General features: G+C 43.5%; 1 protein-coding gene across 4 annotated transcripts in view; it reads right to left on the minus strand.

Annotated features, from left to right (window-relative positions):
* ZHX2 (zinc fingers and homeoboxes 2) overlaps window positions 1–20,069 on the minus strand; it is a 115,897-nt gene that overhangs the window by 65,287 nt on the left and 30,541 nt on the right. Inside the window, exon 2 of one of the 4 annotated variants that reach the window (XM_084618766.1) lies at window positions 3,394–3,449. The exons of 2 other annotated variants lie outside the window; for them this stretch is intronic. The gene's annotated coding sequence lies outside the window, so the exon portion shown is untranslated. Of the gene's footprint in view, window positions 1–3,375; window positions 3,450–20,069 lie in introns of all 4 variants that reach the window. One more of the 4 variants, XM_084618764.1, reaches the window with a different exon arrangement.

A 20,069-nucleotide genomic window follows, 5' to 3' on the forward strand; every position in this document is an offset into this window, starting at 1 on the left:
GCTCTTGAGGGAGGAAAGGAAGGGAAAAAAGATAGGCAATATCTAGCTCTCCTTGGCTTAGGGAAAGCTTGCCATGAGGAGAGTCGGGGAACTGAAAAAGAGAAAAAATGGTGAAGGGATATTAAAGGATTTTCCTTCCCCTGGACCCCTCAAAATCTCACCAGGTTGAACATGACAATTACACTTAAAACGTATCTCTGAATAACTAACCATCTGGCCCTTAGGCATTGCTAACTACAGGAAACTACTGAAAGGAAATGCAGATAGCAAAGGTGCAGAAACCAAACTCTTCCATCTCCAGTTTCTCCCCCACCTCTCAAGCAGTATCATTTCCCTCAGTCAGTCAGCAGAACTCTGCTGCAGACATTTTGCATGCCCCAGTTTATCACTCTCTTCATTCACACTTCTGTCCAAGAGGATTTAATGTGCCAGTATCTTAGGAGACAGGTAGCTGGGAATTTTACAGTCTGCTCTTACTATGTTGCAGTGACCACATCACACCGCAAATAATTTTATAGCCTCATGAGAATAATGCACACCAATTACCTGTGTGGCTTCCACGTGGTCTGTTATCTCACTTTTATTCTTCACTCTCTCAACACGGCTGTGATATACTAGTGGCACATACAGGCTGCACTCCTCTTTCAAAATCATCCCTTCACTTTGGTCTAGAAGATGGACATTGTTCAACTTGAGCTACCAGCCGAGTTTTGAAGAACGAGCAGGCAGATATGAGTGAGTCTCCCCATCTTCCAGCTGCACTGGAAGCTAGCACTACCCTAGAATTCATAAGAAGAGTGGCCTCTGAAATGCTGGAGTGCTGGATTCTTGCCAGTTTCAATACTGACAGCTTCGTACAGAGGTGGGCAAACTACGGCCCGCGGGCCCGTCCTGCCTGGCCCTTGAGCTCCCGGCCGGGGAGACAAGCCCCCGGCCCCTCCCCTGTTGTTCCCCCTCCCCCACAGTCTCAGCTCACTGCACTGCATGCGCTCTGGCCCGCGGCTCCTGCCGGGGAGCGCGGCAGCGTGGCTGGTTCTGGCCAGCCAGCAGGGCTGCGAGCTCCTGCTGCTCTGAGTGGCGTGGGGGGAGGGGGAGGGAGAGGGGTTGGATAGGGGGTGGGGTCCTGGGGGGGCAGTTGGGGCAAGGGTGTGGATAGTGTTCAGGGCAGTCAGGGGACAGGGAACGGGGGGGGGTTGGATAGGGGGTGTGGTCCTGGGGGGTGGTTGGGGCGGGGGGTCCTGGGAGGGGGCAGTCAGGGGACAAGAAGTGGGTTGGGGGTTCTGAGGGGGGCAGTCAGGGGGCGGACGCCAGGCTGTTTGGGGAGGCACAGCAGTTTCGCAGTCCCGATGTGGCCCTCAGGCCAAAAAGTTTGCCCACCCCTAGCTCAGTAGAAGTGTGTCTAAAGGAACAGCAGGGGAGGGAAGGACTGCCATGGTGTGCACCTTTGGAGAAGTGGTTTGTTACTGTACAGGAAAGGTGCAGTTCCAGGATGTGAGCGTTATAAATATCCTTAAAGAGAAAAACAAAAACAAAAAACAAACAACCTCCCACCCCCAACCAATGTTCAAATGTATGAATTAATTTTCAAAACAAATTAACGTTACTTTTCAAGCTAGGTGAACAAACAACTTTAAAGTGGCCCTCTAACCCATGGTTATGTTCAGAAAGAGACACTAGGTGAAGAGGGCATCTTTCTAATACATTGATCCCCTGTGACTATCCCCGTCATATCTGCCGGGTTTACTGACACAAACAAGCTCTACTCTTGCTGGCAACACAGCTGCAGGCAAAGGAGCTGGATTCTGGTCTGGCTCATGCATCAGAAGCAGAATGGCCTCTGTCCTGACTGCAGAGTCTTAGCTACTGACTGAAAGAACACAGGCAGATTTTCAGAGCTCAGGGGGCATTGGAAACACTGGTAGTTTAGAGAAAAACATTTTTTATTCAACTGAAGAATATGTGCTATGGAAGTTATCAAGGAGAATAAAAAATCCCCAGATAACTCAGAGTCACTTTTCTAACAATAACTGCACTTTAAAAAATAGCTTCTCTTCCAAAATATTTGCCTCTTTATGCTTACTTTAACATTTCACAAAATGACTGAAACACAGGATTTTCTATTGCAAAATTGCTACTCTATACCTACATTTTTCAATTCCTAAATGACTGCTAGATGTTTTAGTGATCATTTCTTTTCTCAGCAGAGCTGGAATCGGTCCCTCTCTCTCGTTGGCAAAATATAGTCCTTACAACTTTCTTCCCTAAATGGTTTCAGTTTGTGGTCTCATTCTGCTCTCTGTGACCCATCCTTGCAAAGGGATTCTTTCCATTGAAGCAAAATGAAATGGGATTGTATTTCAACTTGAAGTTCTGCTCATTTGGAAGCAACAAGAGGCATCACTGTACGGTGTGGATAAAAGATAGGTTTACCTGGATCTTGCCCATTTTAGTGTGCAAGACAACAAATTAGAATATAAAAATAGAGAGCAGACTAACTGCATTTACTGCTGTAAACTCGCCCCTCCCCCCGCCAAGCCGATATGTACCTCAGAACAATACCACACTAAACCCTGGGTCTGGCACCTAGACCCAGCCAGTATTTTTCTCCCCACCTTCCAAATTGTAATGCCTAAATGGAGAGCAAGTGTAGGCATGCCTCTTACACCAAAATAAATCTGGATCCCAGTGAATCCTGGAGAAACAGCATGTGAACACCTGGATCCGACCCATGGATCCTAGAGTTTTTGGCCCCAATTTCCCCCCTGGTATTTGTGCTTCTCATTGTCCCAGTCCTCTACACTTGGCTAGATCCAGCAGGATCTAGGTGTCAGACCTGTGGTTTAATGGCACTGTTGCTCTGGGACACATTGTTCCTACTGCTCCCCAAAAACCAGCCCCAACTAGACCAGTTGTCTATTTCGATGATACAATTGGCGTCTTAGATACAAATGTCATCAGAATCTTGACAGATCCGGTTTTTCCCTTTTCCCTTCAGAATATGCAGATTTTCCACCAAAGAAGAATTCTGAACTTAGATCTCCAACAACATGAAAATCAAAATTTCATCTGTCTGTGGCACAGCAAATAAAGCAATAAATGAGCTTTGGATAGTGCCACAGGTCCATTTTGTTGTCCCTTTTCTCAGTTAAACACATTGATGTGGTCTATGTTTTCAGCACGGCTATTATTCAGCCCATACAGTATGGACCTTATTTTGTGATTTACAGGAGAGGTCAAAAAACAGTGGATTTTCTCACTGTACAAAATATCTTAAATAAGGGCACTTTAACTTTGATTTTTAATCTTCCATCTCCTTCCTTCTGCTTGACCAAACCCAGATTTCTCATTTTAAACAAAAGAGAAAATGTTACTCACCAGTAACGTATCACTTACATCATGGGATTTTTAGTATTTTTAACTGCACTGAAGACAGGCAGAACTTCAGACACCTACAGGGGGTGGGAAGGAATAAAAACTTAACTAATCAGAAGGAAGGGGAAAAAAAGCAAACACCCACCCCAATTCTCTGACCAGCAAGTAAAACAAAAATCAGAGCAGAGTGAGGGACAATAGTTTTTTCTAGCTCACCATTACTAAGACAGAGTGCTAGACCAGAAGACTTGGACTTCAGTTCATATGGAGGTAGCATTATTTACCTGGGAAGTGTCTGGAACAAGATTTCATATTGCTTAAGCTGAGCAGACAGTGGAAACCTATCATACATTCCGGAATCCTAAAATATTGCTGCTAATTGTATATACTGTAACTAACCCCAGAAGGTCTACCAGCAATAGACACGTTCCTCCAAAGCACAATCTGCTCTGCTAGCCCATGGGGAGATGGCATCTTGACAAAGAGGTCATCCATCCAGGGTGTGGTGGAACTCTGGAGAGAGTAGTGGCACCTGCTGACAGAAGTCCTGCTGCCATTTTCCTCACCAGAAGGACTCATCTGATGTGTCCCAAATGTTACCGTTTGCTTTACCTATCTCCGTTTCTTACCAGAATGAAGATAGGGCTACTCCCGTTTTCAGCAGCTGTAGCAATAGCCCTGACGATAAAAGCTTAGTGTGACTCAGAAGGGGTGTGTGTATCTGGGAGACAGGCAGACAGACAACCCTTGAGCCTGTAGAGTAAGGTGGGTTTGGAATGAGGTCGGAGGTAAAGAATAATTATGGGAGTGGTAAGAGCAAGAAGAACACCGGAAGCAAATGCCACGATTAAGTGAATGGTTCAAGAGAAGGGATTGAAGGAAATTGTCATTTCAGTCAGCAAATAGAGAACCACCTGCATTTTTAACTCAATCTGAAGGATTTGGACATAAACTTCAGACTGTCTTGTCATTCAACTGAATGGGAAGTTGGAAAATCTGTAATTGGATAGGAAGAGAGTCACCATAAGTCTTTTGCTCCTTTCCAGCAAGTGAGGAAGATGTTTTCTGGCTCTTCCCAAAAGAAGATATGACTTGATTTCTGGAAAGAACATCAAAGCAATTCCAATAACTGTGAGACTGGGGTGTGTGATACAACCAAAACCATTTTCAAGAAGTTTGAGTTGAAAAAGTTACATATTTATACATAGTTAAAGGAAAACTGCACCTACTTTGCTCGGTCTCAAAATACAAAGAAGCTCTAATTCCCCTAAACTGTAATTTTAAAAAGCAATACAACGTATGTGTACACTGAAATTAGACATCCATGCCTGGGCCAGCTGATTTGGGCTTGGGTTTGGGCTCCCCCCCCGCACTGGGTCCTACAGCCTAAGCTGCAGCTGGAATGTCTACACTGTTATTTAATAGCCCTGCAGCTTAAGCCTGTGAGCCTGAGTCAGCTGGCACAGGCCAGCCCTGGGCTTTTAATTGCAGTGTAGACAGACCCTTAGTTGCGGTCATAGTTATAGAGATCACTACACTGCTTACCCCTCTTTTGGTCTCTCTGAATGCACCCCTCAGCTGCCAGGCCTCGTGCCTTTACTTTCTTTCGGACAGAATCCTCCAATTCTCTCTCTTAGACTGAGTCCCAGCCAGCCTCAGTCCCCTGTGTATCAACCTTGCTCAAGCCAGCTGAGTTCAGTACCTGTAGTTCTTCCCTTCGGGAGCCACGACCACTGGTTACAGTGACCCAAAACAGCCTTCTTAAAACCAAGTATTGCTTAATCTTACCAGTAGGAGCAAAGCACAGCATAAGAGAAAAGGTTTTTTAAAACAAAAGGTCTGCATGCATGCCTACCTTACCTAGAATCCTAGGCAGGCCTATCTTATCCCAGACTTCTACCCTCAGGGAGCCTGGGTCTCAATCTGTTCCCCTTGACTCTCCCTCACCATGTTCTTGAGGGTCTGGCTTTTAAATCCAACCAAAGTGCTTTGTTCTCAATTCCCCAGGCTCCTTTTGCCCTGCTGCCCAAAACCAGTCTGGTGAGCTCAGCAGGGTGTCAGAGGTGGAGCTTCAAAGTCAATGGCTCTCGCAGTGTCCTGAGAGTGCTGGTAGATGAGTGGCTATCTGAAGACATTGTACTCTTTCCTGCCTATGTGCAGCCAGCCTTGTCTTGAATTAACCCCTTCATCTCATACAGTAAACCCCCTTACAGCAGTCAGACAAACGCACAGAATAGTGGTAAGTTACAGGCAGCTCCAAATCTACCACAGTAACAGTAGGCATTCCTGAGCCGAGGGCTGGAGACAGCTATTTTCCTGGAAGGTGATGAGAATTGTGACCGCAACAGAGAGAGCCCCATCTCCACTCTGTTTTTAAAGGAAGGATTATAAAAATTTACAGTGTTGCTACTACTTAGGATTTTATGGTGAGTCTTACAATGTTTGATGCTTTTCGTAAAGCCCCGGCTCCTACAGCGATTATGTGAGATTCTCAGCTCTAAACATAAAAGTTTCTACTCCTCATTGGTGTGGAGAAAAAACTGAAACCATAACCTGAGGGTAAACCTAAAGGCTAAGAAACCAGAAGGCAAATAAAAAAGGTCTCAATTTTTAAAAACTCATGTTTTTTAAGCCAATCTCAGGATTTTTGGGGACCTGACCTAATTTTTGAATGGTTGGGGTTAGCACTACTGAAATTACATCAGATAATAAATAATCACATATAATGGTGCATTTCATACAGACATCTCAGGATGTTTACAAAAGGTAAGTAATCATCATTCCCATTTTTCAGGTGAGGAAACTGAGGCATGAGAAAATTTGGGCAAGGCTCAGAACCTAACTCACCAAATTACTGACAGAACTCACATCACATTATTTTGGGGAAGTTCTATGGCCTGTGTTATATGGGACGTCAACCTAGATGATCATAGTGATCCCTTCTGGTCTCGGATCTATGAATCTCTTGACTCCCCTTTCTGTATCCCAGTCTGTATGGTCCATGACCTCCTGAGGTCCCTTCCAACCCTGATATTCTATGATTCTATGCTGTCTCCCTCAAAGGGGTCTCAAATTGAGCGCAACATTTAGATTGCTATAAAAAAAAAGTTTTGACAAAAATCTTACACCAATATAAATAGTTTAAGGATCTTTTAAAAAACCTATTAGAAACTCTTTTTTATAAACTCAAACATTCCCATGCAGTTTTTTGCAGCCCAAACATAACGGCACTGAGAATCTGAAAATGGAGTGACTTTTCATTGTTCAAGCTGAAGGAAACAAATCTCCAAATGTCAAGATCTCCGGTGATCTGGAACATAGATCTAGAGCAGATATTTCTGTGGGATGATATGTGGGAAGGGGGTGGGGAAGGGAAAATAACTATACCTTTTAATAGCCGGGTAAAAAGAAATTCCTTTGAGATTCACTGAAACTAAGAAAATTATCAGTTTGGTATAAGAAATGTTTATGACGGAAGTGGGAGTCCTTGAACTGTTTGCGTCCTTGCTCTTAAAGCAAAGATTTTTCCCAGAAGATGCCAACATGGTAGTTTAAGCCCTAGTGAGGTTCACAGAAAGCATCAGTGTGCAGCAGATAATGCAAAACATCTGCTGGCAGAGAACAGCCTTTGGACTCTCTGGCTCTTCCTATTTAGGCTTAACCCAGTTCTTTGGTGAGCAGACACAAACCTTCTGGCTTCAGCATTCCCCAGGCTGTCTACAATGCAAAACACGAGTGGGAGTGGGGCAGGCAGTTGGTATGTGTTACGTCCCCCTATCGACAGAGATATAAAAATAAGTATCACAAAGTGCTGCTTCCCTCCTGAGCTAAAATAAGCCTACATTTCAGTCTTATTACTGAAAAGAGGAATGGCAAATCATAATAAATGAGTCATCTCTCTTTTTTAAAAAGACACTGTGCTCTACTATACTTGTTTGATCATGGAGTATAAATGTCCTGATTCATAGTTAGGAAGGCCCTCTGTCCAGCTAACCAAACATATTCCAGATTTGAGCAAGAGAGACTTACTCAATTTGGTTATTACCCTTCTGTCTACATGTTATGCAGTCAGCGTCTCTCATCAAAGAAAATGTTCTCAGAGCATTTGCACTGCCCTGCCTTTTCCCTGTCTGGATGGAAGAGGTCTGTCTAAAGGAAAGAACGGACATCAGAGGAAGTGCGATAAACTTACTACATCCAGGCTGTGGTGACAAATATTTTGAGGCAAAGCTTTAGCCTGAACTTGTGACCCTTCCCAGGCCTTCCAAGTTGCAACTCAGATTCTCTGCTCACCAATGCTGATGTACTTTACTGCCTATGTAGAGCTTTCTTGCTGCAAGATCACAAAATCTCTCGGACTTTAGCTCTGTCAGGGGTATATGCACTAAAAATTAACGAAGCCCCTACTTGGAATGGTAGGGCTCTTGGGAATGGGAGTTCTGACTCATAGCAGTGAGAGAGAGAGATGGGTACTGGGGGAGGAGGCAAGACATAAGCTTGCAACTCCGTGTGAACTAAACTTGTCACAAAGGTAGCCAAGATCTCCCTCTGGTTCATGTTCCAACTATTTCCCATAAAGTACTCAAACACAGGGAACACTCAGGTAGGCAGAGCATCAAAAAGGGCATTATGGGCACAATTCTTGAAATGACCCCTTTAAATGAGAATCCAAGAATCGTACCTTTTGAGTATTTAAGTCACAGCCCTAAGGGTTCTGATATTTTTCACCCTAATACATGGATTTCCCCTAAAAATTACCATAATAAAAATTACAGCCCTATTTACTTGAATTATTTGTTTGATATTGAATTCAATATTCACAGCTGCACTGGCAATGTATGGTCTGCAGTTTGTAGATTATATGCTGTTATTATGATATACTTAGCAGCTATAAACTGTCTGGAAATCTATATCAACATGCTGAAAATTCAATTCATCCTGGCAGATCCTGGTTTTGCAGGACAGACATCAGTTTTAACATATAAGATTTTGGATTTCTAAGCGTCTTTTCTTTAAGCACTAGGCAAGCTTTGCGGCAAGAGAATCATTCCTGCATCAGCTATTTAGCAAATCTCATACAAGCACCCTTTTTAGTCAGTAACCTTGTGTAATTTACAAAATATACATTGCTACAATAACAAAAAGCACATAAAACAAGTATGGCTTTATGGTTTGAGCACAAGACTGGAATCAGAAGATCTGGGTGCTTCTCTGGCTCTGCTACAGACTTTCTGTGTAAGCCTGGGCAAGTCCTATACATATCTCTATGATGCGAATAAATAGAATCATAGAATCATAGAATATCAGGGTTGGAAGGGACCCCAGAAGGTCATCTAGTCCAACCCCCTGCTCAAAGCAGGACCAATTCCCAGTTAAATCATCCCAGCCAGGGCTTTGTCAAGCCTGACCTTAAAAACCTCTAAGGAAGGAGATTCTACCACCTCCCTAGGTAACGCATTCCAGTGTTTCACCACCCTCTTAGTGAAAAAGTTTTTCCTAATATCCAATCTAAACCTCCCCCACTGCAACTTGAGACCATTACTCCTCGTTCTGTCATCTGCTACCATTGAGAACAGTCTAGAGCCATCCTCTTTGGAACCCCCTTTCAGGTAGTTGAAAGCAGCTATCAAATCCCCCCTCATTCTTCTCTTCTGCAGGCTAAACAATCCCAGCTCCCTCAGCCTCTCCTCATAACTCGTGTGTTCCAGTCCCCTAATCATTTTTGTTGCCAACTCATGTGTTCCAGTCCCCTAATCATTTTTGTTGCCCTTCGCTGGACTCTCTCCAATTTATCCACATCCTTCTTGAAGTGTGGGGCCCAAAACTGGACACAGTACTCCAGATGAGGCCTCACCAATGTCGAATAGAGGGGAACGATCACGTCCCTCGATCTGCTCGCTATGCCCCTACTTATACATCCCAAAATGCCATTGGCCTTCTTGGCAACAAGGGCACACTGCTGACTCATATCCAGCTTCTCGTCCACTGTCACCCCTAGGTCCTTTTCTGCAGAACTGCTGCCTAGCCATTCGGTCCCTAGTCTGTAGCTGTGCATTGGGTTCTTCCGTCCTAAGTGCAGGACCCTGCACTTATCCTTATTGAACCTCATCAGATTCCTTTTGGCCCAATCTTCCAATTGGTCTAGGTCCTTCTGTATCCTATCCCTCCCCTCCAGCGTATCTACCACTCCTCCCAGTTTAGTATCATCCGCAAATTTGCTGAGAGTGCAATCCACACCATCCTCCAGATCATTTATGAAGATATTGAATAAAACCGGCCCCAGGACCGACCCTTGGGGCACTCCACTTGATACCGGCTGCCAACTAGACATGGAGCCATTGATCACTACCCGTTGAGCCCGACAATTTAGCCAGCTTTCTACCCACCTTATAGTGCATTCATCCAGCCCATACTTCCTTAACTTGCTGACAAGAATACTATGGGAGACCGTGTCAAAAGCTTTGCTAAAGTCAAGAAACAATACATCCACTGCTTTCCCTTCATCCACAGAACCAGTAATCTCATCATAAAAGGCGATTAGATTAGTCAGGCATGACCTTCCCTTGGTGAATCCATGCTGGCTGTTCCTGATCACTTTCCTCTCATGCAAGTGCTTCAGGATTGATTCTTTGAGGACCTGCTCCATGATTTTTCCAGGGACTGAGGTGAGGCTGACTGGCCTGTAGTTCCCAGGATCTTCCTTCTTCCCTTTTTTAAAGATTGGCACTACATTAGCCTTTTTCCAGTCATCCGGGACTTCCCCGGTTCGCCACGAGTTTTCAAAGATAATGGCCAGTGGCTCTGCAATCACAGCCGCCAATTCCTTCAGCACTCTTGGATGCAACTCGTCCGGCCCCATGGACTTGTGCACGTCCAGCTTTTCTAAATAGTCCCTAACCGCCTCTATCTCCACAGAGGGCTGGCCATCTCTTCCCCATTTTGTGATGCCCAGCGCAGCAGTCTGGGAGCTGACCTTGTTAGTGAAAACAGAGGCAAAAAAAGCATTGAGTACATTAGCTTTTTCCACATCCTCTGTCACTAGGTTGCCTCCCTCATTCAGTAAGGGGCCCACACATTCCTTGGCTTTCTTCTTGTTGCCAACATACCTGAAGAAACCCTTCTTGTTACTCTTGACATCTCTGGCTAGCTGCAGCTCCAGGTGCGATTTGGCCCTCCTGATAACATTCCTACATGCCCGAGCAATATTTTTATACTCTTCCCTGGTCATATGTCCAACCTTCCACTTCTTGTAAGCTTCTTTTTTATGTTTAAGATCCGCTAGGATTTCACCATTAAGCCAAGTTGGTCGCCTGCCATATTTACTATTCTTTTGACTCATCGGGATGGTTTGTCCCTGTAACCTCAACAGGGATTCCTTGAAATACAGCCAGCTCTCCTGGACTCCTTTCCCCTTCAAGTTAGTCCCCCAGGGGATCCTGGCCATCCGTTCCCTGAGGGAGTCGAAGTCTGCTTTCCTGAAGTCCAGGGTCCGTATCCTGCTGCTTACCTTTGTTCCCTGCGTCAGGATCCTGAACTCAACCAACTCATGGTCACTGCCTCCCAGATTCCCATCCACTTTTGCTTCCCCCACTAATTCTACCCGGTTTGTGAGCAGCAGGTCAAGAAAAGCACCCCCCCTAGTTGGCTCCTCTAGCACTTGTGCCAGGAAATTGTCCCCTACGCTTTCCAAAAACTTCCTGGATTGTCTATGCACCGCTGTATTGCTCTCCCAGCAGATATCAGGAAAATTAAAGTCACCCATGAGAATCAGGGCATGCGATCTAGTAGCTTCCGTGAGCTGCCGGAAGAAAGCCTCATCCACCTCATCCCCCTGGTCCGGTGGTCTATAGCAGACTCCCACCACTACATCACTCTTGTTGCACACACTTCTAAACTTAATCCAGAGACACTCAGGTTTTTCTGCAGTTTCGTACCGGAGCTCTGAGCAGTCATACTGCTCCCTTACATACAGTGCTACTCCCCCACCTTTTCTGCCCTGCCTGTCCTTCCTGAACAGTTTATAACCATCCATGACAGTACTCCAGTCATATGAGTTATCCCACCAAGTCTCTGTTATTCCGATCACGTCATAGTTCCTTGACATCACCAGGACCTCCAGTTCTCCTGGTGCTTACATACCTGATAGGTGTATTGAGGATTAATTAATCCACTTCCCCTTTGTTTCCCAGACAAACCCATAAAGCAAGGGAACACGTTTTTTTATTAAAAACATCAACATGAAATATAAAGTAATTAAGTTGAAGGATACACTTTGGAGTGTTTTACAAAGACCTACAATGTTGCAAAACATGCAAGGTGTCTGACCCTCTTGGAAACAATAATCCCTGCCCTTCCATTCCCACTAATTTGTCCTTATCCCATTTAACTGGCTTTATCTTGTGTTTTGAATGGAGCTGAAATGGATATGGCTATTTTCATTTAACAGCAGCTGTTGTTGGAAACCATGAATTCCTTAAAAGGACCCCAGCATTTTACACTGACCCCAGAGAAACACACCAATTCAATAAAAGGCTTTTGAACCAAGAATAACCTAGAAAATAAAGTACATGGTTTTCAAATGAATGTTTGCATTTAATAGTTTCACCTTACATGCACCTTGTGTCTAAACATCTTGGTTTGTGCACAGACATCACTGATCAAGGTCAGCACAGCTCTGGGGAAATCTTGTTTGGTTAGTTAATAGCTACTGCATAGCCAGCCCTGGGAATCTAACAATATCCCTGCCCCCAGAGGCTCATTTGAAGTGGTAGTTGGTTTTTGACTATTGACATCAGGTATTTATTTAAATAGGGAATAGGAGAAGTACTAAGGACTTGATACACCTTAAAAATGTTACACTCTAATGAGGACGAGTCTGGGGCCTGGAAACCTTGACAGAAGCACTTTAAATTTAAGGCGGTGAAGGTCAAGAAGAAAATGTATCAAATCCATTTGAACTGTGAGGTGCATGACACAGTAAACAGAAACAAAACCACAACTTAGAAACACCAAGGGCTACGCTGTGCTCTGTCCCTGGACCTGTTCTTTACTACTACCCCAGGAGGGGACAGATCCCATCTCGCCCATCCTATTTGCATCATTTTGCAGACCTGGCCAGGCATATCTGGAGGAAAAGGGGAGGCATACCACATCTAAGAGGTGGTGCAAAGTACACACTTCCCCTGGAGACCAGAGAGCTCCAAGACACTAAACTTCCTCAAAAGCCGGTGTGTTAGGAAAATCTCACAATGAGCTCAAAGTCTATGACTGGAGCTCCTTATTAATGTTGCACAGACAGCCACTGTTATATTAGCCAGCATCCAAGGTAAGTTATACTAATGATGAAGCGTTGTCCACCTCCATACTAAAGCCAGATGATAACATGGGTTGTATTTCAGAGTTCTCTTTGGCCCAGAACCATGAAGATATTTGCACTCCTAACTTCCATTGATTTCAATGGAATTTAGAAGCCTAAATAACTTTGTCAATCTGCGCCTATCTTCCTAATTCAAATTGATCTTAAATTACAGCAAGACAAACAACAGACTAACATTTTATTCAAAAATTTCCTAGATTCTGCCAGTTACCTCCAAGTATTTGGAAGCAGGTGAGGAGGCAAGGGAGAAAGGTGGTATATATATAAAAAGAGGAGAAAAAGCAGAAAATTACTTGCTCATCGGAATGTTTCCAGGGAGATTTTAGTGGGGGCAACACTAGGATGTAATGCTCTATATGCCTAAACCTGGTAAACAGTAGCTACCTGAACATCTGGTACTAAAATTAGTTCATCACATGGTGCTTCTACACTTCACCATGGTGCATGTGATCTGAAGACCTACAAAAGAGAGACAAATCATGGACTAGGGCATCTGTGTGAGGGTTCATATTGCTGCCCATCACTGTAGTATCTGAGTGCCTTCCATGTAAAAATCAATAGCAACCGAGCCTTTCTGGGAATAAAAAATAAAAAGGTACACATCTGGGGATCTATTCCTTCACACACTTATTTAGACAGTTCACATAGTCTCTCAATTCCTCAGTATCCCCATCTTTAAATCTTGTCAGAATTTTTCTAGTGAAAAGCCTTGCTCAAAGATGTTTTTCAGCAGTTCTCTCATTACACCTTCTAGCTGTATATATGTTACCTATGAAACAATCACATTACCTTATTTATTTTTTCTTCTTGCTTCTTTATTCCTTCATCAAATAGAAGTGCTGTGTTTTCAGAATGGCTGAGAAATATTACTTTTGCGTACTATTTTAAATTGGCAGTCAGTAGTTTAGAAACAGGAGGACACTGTTTGAATACATAAGAAAATTCAGCCCAAGAGTGGTGTTTGTCCTGATGGGTTCTAGCCAATCAATGGAAAGTTCATCGTTTACATCTATTTCAAGCCAAATAAGTTAAGAGGAATAATCCAAAATATTTACATAACCTCTTCCTACACAGTTGAGATGGACACCCTTTAAAAAGTTACACACTATGCAACACACTGAGGGCTTGTCTATCACTAACTTAAATTGTGCTAGTAAAATATGTATTGGAAAGCTATTTCAGACACCGTTTTGCCAGAACCATGATTGATAACTGTTTCCCATCATAGTTGTTGCTACAGTAGCAGTGTTGCAAGACTGTTTTCCTCTCCAGCACACATACAGTGATTTAAAAAACAAGCAATCCACCATGCTATGAATGTTCCCCCCAAATAATTAAATTACAACCCAATTCTGAACACTGTATTAAGCAATGTTAGAGCAGGTCTGGGAACCACAGTGATATGCTTGGTAGAAATACACAAAGGAATAGGCAGGATTGATATTACCCGCCATAATGCATACAGGGCTTAGCTCAGTTACCACACACCTCTTTCCAATCCCCACAGATCATTCAGTTTGTGACAGGGAGGGAAGAGAGTAAAACCTAACATGCCTACATTTCAGAGAGAACTTAAGGCAATAAAATACAGAAATAGATTGATTCAAATCCTGAAAGATCAAGCCCTGAACTAATTATTGGTTAAAGTGAGCTTGGCAAATTGGAAAGAAGATAGGATAAATTATAATCAGTTCACTTTTATTAGAATGAATAGGTGTCATACCATAATGTGTATGATCAAGAGTAAATTCTGTGACTAGTTTGTGTTGGGCTGCAGATAGCAACATTTCTACCTATCGTAGAGACTTATACATTTCCCATCAACACAGTATCTGAGTGCCTCACAATCCTGAATGTATTTATCCTCACAACACCCTTGTCAGGTAGCGCAGTGCTATTATCTCTGTTTAACAGATGGGGAAATTGAGGCACAGAGAGACTAAGAGACTTGCCCAAGGTCACACAGGAAGTCTGTGGCAGAGCAAGGAATTAAAATTGGGTCTCCCAAGTCCTGATAGCTTCCCAACCATTGACCCAGGCTTCTGCTTACACACAGAAAAGCGTCCCCCTTCTTCCCTTTCTCCCTAATTTGAAAAACAAAAAAGAAAACAGAAAAGAAAATACTGAGCAGACTGCCTACATCCAAATTTTGTTATTAAAAATGTGGTTTCTCTTATCAGGCTGTTTGGACTATTTCTGGTTTTGACTGAGCTGGAGGCATCAGGGTTGCAATTTCCTGCCAAACACAGCAGCAGCCAGTGCAAAAGCAGCAAAGGAAATAATATGAGCACAGGATGTAACAATAAAACAAGAAATCACTTCACTCCCTTTTCAGGTGATTGTACTTGTGTTTCATTTGGAGTGGCTGCCATTAGGCATTATCTGTCCTCTCATTTTCAGTAAGTGCATGTATGTATTTACATTTATGATGTTAAACACGGAGCAATCTGGACAGCAGCCCATAAGAGCAGGCCAGGTGACCTATTTTCAGCTAAAAGTAATCATCAAGGAGGCATTAAAGATTGTGGGAAAGGATGCCAGGAGTCCACTATACGCTGGTGTATGGTCACTTACAGTCTCTCATCATTTAGGTTCATGTGCTCCCATTATCAGAAACCATCAAACCACCTTATGTTATATATGCTTTCAGCTAGGGTGAAATCATGAAAGAAATCCCAAACATCGAAACAGCTAACAAAGCAAGTCTGGCCACTTCTGGTGTTTGTCTACATTACCCGCTGCATCGGCAGGCAACGATTGATCCAGCAGGGGTTGATTTATTGTGTCTAGTATAGACACGATAAATCGATCACTGAGCACTCTCCCGTCGACTCCGGTACTCCACCAGAACGAGAAGTGTAAGCGGAGTCGACGGGAGAGTGTCAGCTGTCGACCTACTGCAGTGAAGACACCGCAGTAAGTAGATCTAAGTACGTCAACTTCAGCTACGCTATTCATGTAGCTGAAGTTGTGTATCTTAGATCAACCCCGCGCGGTAGTGTAGACAAGCCCTTAGATAGCTCCCAAATCTCAGGTGCTGTACATAGAAGTGAAGAGCCATCATTACCTTCCAAGTCAAGATTTACTTGGGACACAAAGCAAAGGCCAAAGGGGAATATTTTTCAGACTGAATAAAACATATAAATAGTTAAGATGATGTGTGGGGGCACATCCAGCCACACATCCATGGCTCTGGAAGGTCTCTACAGTGGTGACTGTACTAGGCGGGGATAAATGGGGGTTATACATCATCTCACAGCTCTAGTGGTTCTCCTGCTAGAGCATCCACTTCTGGTCCAACCCTCACCTTGGATCTGCAGAGGCTACTGAGGGTGGCTGCTCTGTGGTCTACCATGGAGATGTCCAGCTCACAGCCTGCTACACAGCTAGGTACTGCACTGATGGATTTGGCTTTTAAGTTACAGTATCTTGTCTCCTTTTCCCCCCTTCCATCTATATATTAAATGTTTTTAAAAAGCTGGGAATGTAAAGAAATAGAATGAACTTTCCCTTTGCAGCCTGCATCACATCGGTTTAATCACAATTACACTAATAGTAACAATAATTTGTTATTTCACATCAAATTCCGTCCCACTCCCTGAACATTAATGGGAGTTTGGGGAGCACAAAGAATTCAGGATCAGGTGCTTACTGTAAAAGAGGCCAAAATAAATTTGCTTGGAGGTTAATTTTTGGGGGATCGATTAGTTTGAAGAATCATGTGCTCTAGAAACGTTGGGTCACGTTTGCAGCAGCAGATATAGCTGGTTTTGCAACTTTCCAGCTGACGAATAATCCAGGACATAATGAATTCAGCTGCCATTTAAAACAGAAATTTGCAACGGATTTCAACTGGAGCAGGATGGAACTAGAATACAGTGGGGCGGAAGACTAGGTTTTATTATTCTCCCTAAAAACCATGTTCGATTGTGGGGAGTTGTTCAGGATGATGGCATTTCACAATTTAAAAATCTCACAGAATAGATGGCACAGAATGTACACCCATATCTTGAAAGATAATGACATTAATCTCTCCTTTCTTAGTGTATTTAATGCGTGCAAAAAGTACATGTGCACACTCGTTCTCCAACTCTCTTCTTGTTATTATTATTCCAATGTGACTCTTCAGAGCTGCTGAGATCCTATACGTTACTTCCTTTTTGGAGGATCAGATATATTGCATTAAAAAACATGCAGAAAAAGTTCTAGGGCATGAAATTAATTTTCACACACTTATCTGGGTCAGCGTTTCTACTGACTCTGCAAATACTTTACCTTTTTATCAGCTTTTTTTTTTAGTTAACACCCCTCCTCCCCACTGTTCATTAGAACTTAAGTCTGACATTCACCTGAGCTAAAGTTTAGTCTTGCTGGGTAACTCCTCAACAAAGGCAGGATTTTTGGCTTTTGGTTTTCATTACAAGGTTAAACACTTACTACATGTCTGGATTGATTCTTGTATCCAGGAAACTCTTAACACAGGAAACTCTTAACACGTTACCTTTGTTTTGAAGAAATGCGCTTTCACACCTCTGTTGTGAGGCCTACAAATGACAGTTAACAATGGCTAGGAAGATGGTAAGCAGAGACTGCTTGCAGTGAAAAATGCACTTGTGTCACTATTATCCCCTTCCTCCACTTCCCTGTAGGATGATCAGATGTCCCGATTTTATAGGGACAGTCCTTAAATTAGGGACTTTTTCTTATATAGGCGTCTATTATACCTCCCACCCCCGTCCCGATTTTTCACACTATTTGGTCACCCTACTTCTCTGCCACCCTGCACCTGTTGGTTTCATCCACTTGTTGGGCCTTGTTGAAACCAAGATGGCAAATTATTTGGCACTGCATTTTGGCACTAAATTTTTCTTTATGCTTGTACCGAAGCCAACACAATGACTCCCTGGTCCCTCACTGGGTGCTGAAGATGAAGTGTAATAAAAGAAAAAGAAAAAGAGAAGAGATAGATATCAGCAGACAAAGGCTGGATTCTGTTCTGGGAGTGATCTGCTGCAAAGATCTTCATGTGACATATCCACCTCCTGTGGACATAAGGGAAGTGGGGAAGATGTGCTCTAACGGGCACGGCCTTTGAAACAACACAGTTTGGAGTTGTGGCAATTCAGAAAATTCACTGGAAACTCAAGCCGACAGCTGAAAGGAATTTATAAGAGGCAGGGAAGACTAATTAACTCGCAATGAAAACAAAGAGCTAATGAGCTGGCTCTCAAGTGCTTTTCAGGATGCAGTTCCTTTAATTCTGAGAGATGCTCTTGCATATTTTGTTGGTGTTGCAGCATCCGGAAGATCTAAATGCTGCCCAGGAGCCTGATTAACAAGTGTGCTTCTGCTGAAAGCTGGTTTAGCATTTTGGCAAGGCTCTTGCTTCATAGGGGAATCAGCACACAAGCAGGAACAGTGTGTGCACACGCCTGAATTTCAAGGGCCATGAGCAAACTGCCTCATGCTGCTGATCTCTTTCCTGACTGCTGCAGGGCTCAAACTGGCAGAGTCAGACCCAGAGGGTCATCCTGGCTCTAATCCATGTCAAGGAGCTACAATTTTTTTCATTTTCCCCAATAGAGGGCTGAGAGTAGGAAAGTGAATAATACACCTCTATCCCAATATAACGTGACCCGATAGAAGGTGGGTTCGCATACAATGCGGTAAAGCTCCAACATGCTGCTCTGAGCAGCGTGTTAAGGGTGCCGGACTGGGGCCAAGGGGTTGGATAAGGGACAGAGGGTCTTTGGGGTGGTCAGGGGCTTGCCCCGCCCTGGGTCTGGGAGGCAGGAGCTGTAGAGGGGCACTTTTGAGGGCCCTGCAGTCCCATTGTGGCCCAGGGGATTAGTGGGGGGCCGGGAGCAGCCCGCTCCACTTCCCTTGCCCCAGCCCCAGGATAAGGTAAAATTTTGCCATTTTAGGCCGTCTACATTAAAGAAATTTGCACCAGTGTAGCTACATCCTGCAAACCCCTAGTGTAAGTGCATTGTACTGGTGTGAAGCCAGGCTTGACCTAGTGACACTTTGGTAGCATGTGGAAGTCAGCTGCACTGATGTAAGCCCTGCTTTGGGCTGGTGCGTTGTCCACGTGAAAGGCTTGTACTGGTGTAACTACAGCAACACAGGTACAGTGGTGCTAATTTCCTTCATGCAGGCAGGGCTCTAGATCCCTTCTCGCTCAGAAAATCTCCTTCACAATCCACAGATTAGTCACTCATTCTCCATCCAAAACAGTTTGTAATTTCTTCTTAGTTCTCCTCCAACAAGCCCTATATATGAGGTAACAATTTGCTTAAGTCTACCTTGACATTTCTGACTGGCTAGGTGAAGTATACTACACTCCTCTCCTACAATACACGTGGATCTGTGTCTCCTTCCCGCCCCCCTATTTTTCAGCGATAAATCAGAGAATTATAACCGATTATAGCTCCAAGTCAGGACACTTGCTGTAGCATGTGCCTAAGTGCCTTCCTGAGTCAGGGCCTATGCCTCCTTAATAATGGGCTTGGGGATCCAGTTATTGTGCCATTTTACACATTCTGGAATGGCCTCTCTTATATACTCTATTCAAGGTTTTATATCCAGTTTTCAATGTCCTAATTGCAAGACTGCTGGTGTACTATATTTTGACTTCTGTCTTATGTTGTGCATTAACTGATCGCTCGGAGCTTATGATCTTTAGTGAAAGCCCCTTGAAAAACAAGATTGGATAGAATCACATTAAACAGAGAAAGGAAAATGAATTGCTAGCTATGCTGAAAAAACTAGGCCACGGTTCTCTTTACCAAGTCTCCCGGTATCTCTCAGACAGTAAAAGGATATGAAGATCCTTAAGATATGCACACACTGTTACAATGTCTGCTGATTAAAAGCTGGCTTACAGTGCTTAGTAAATTTAAGGCATTAGCAGTGAATTTTAAAATTATACAGTCATTAGTAATTTTAAAGGAAACCTTTCATAAACACCATGCTGCTCATTTAATTCCTTTTCTAGCTCTCTTTACTCATACAAGATATGCTGCACGAAGGTCTTGTGGAAAAAGTGGTGTTTAAAACCTGATTCTTCGGTTCAAATTAAAATAATCATTATTCTAGGATGTACCCAAAGAATCAGCAAAAGTATCCTTCTTAACTGGCTGAATGAAAACCCATCTACCTAGAAAGATGCTTATACAGAAACAGACTGTATTTTCAAAACAAATATGTTCCACATTCTGGCTTTTTTCTTTGATCAGGTCCATTTGGGCTGGAAAAACTTCACCTGGAGCTGATCTAGGAAAGGCTGAGCTCTGCCTTGTCCCCCCTCTGTGCCTTCCCT

The sequence above is a fragment of the Lepidochelys olivacea genome (assembly GCF_965140295.1).
Source record: "Lepidochelys olivacea isolate rLepOli2 genome assembly, chromosome: 2".
Taxonomy (NCBI): Eukaryota; Metazoa; Chordata; order Testudines; family Cheloniidae; genus Lepidochelys; species Lepidochelys olivacea.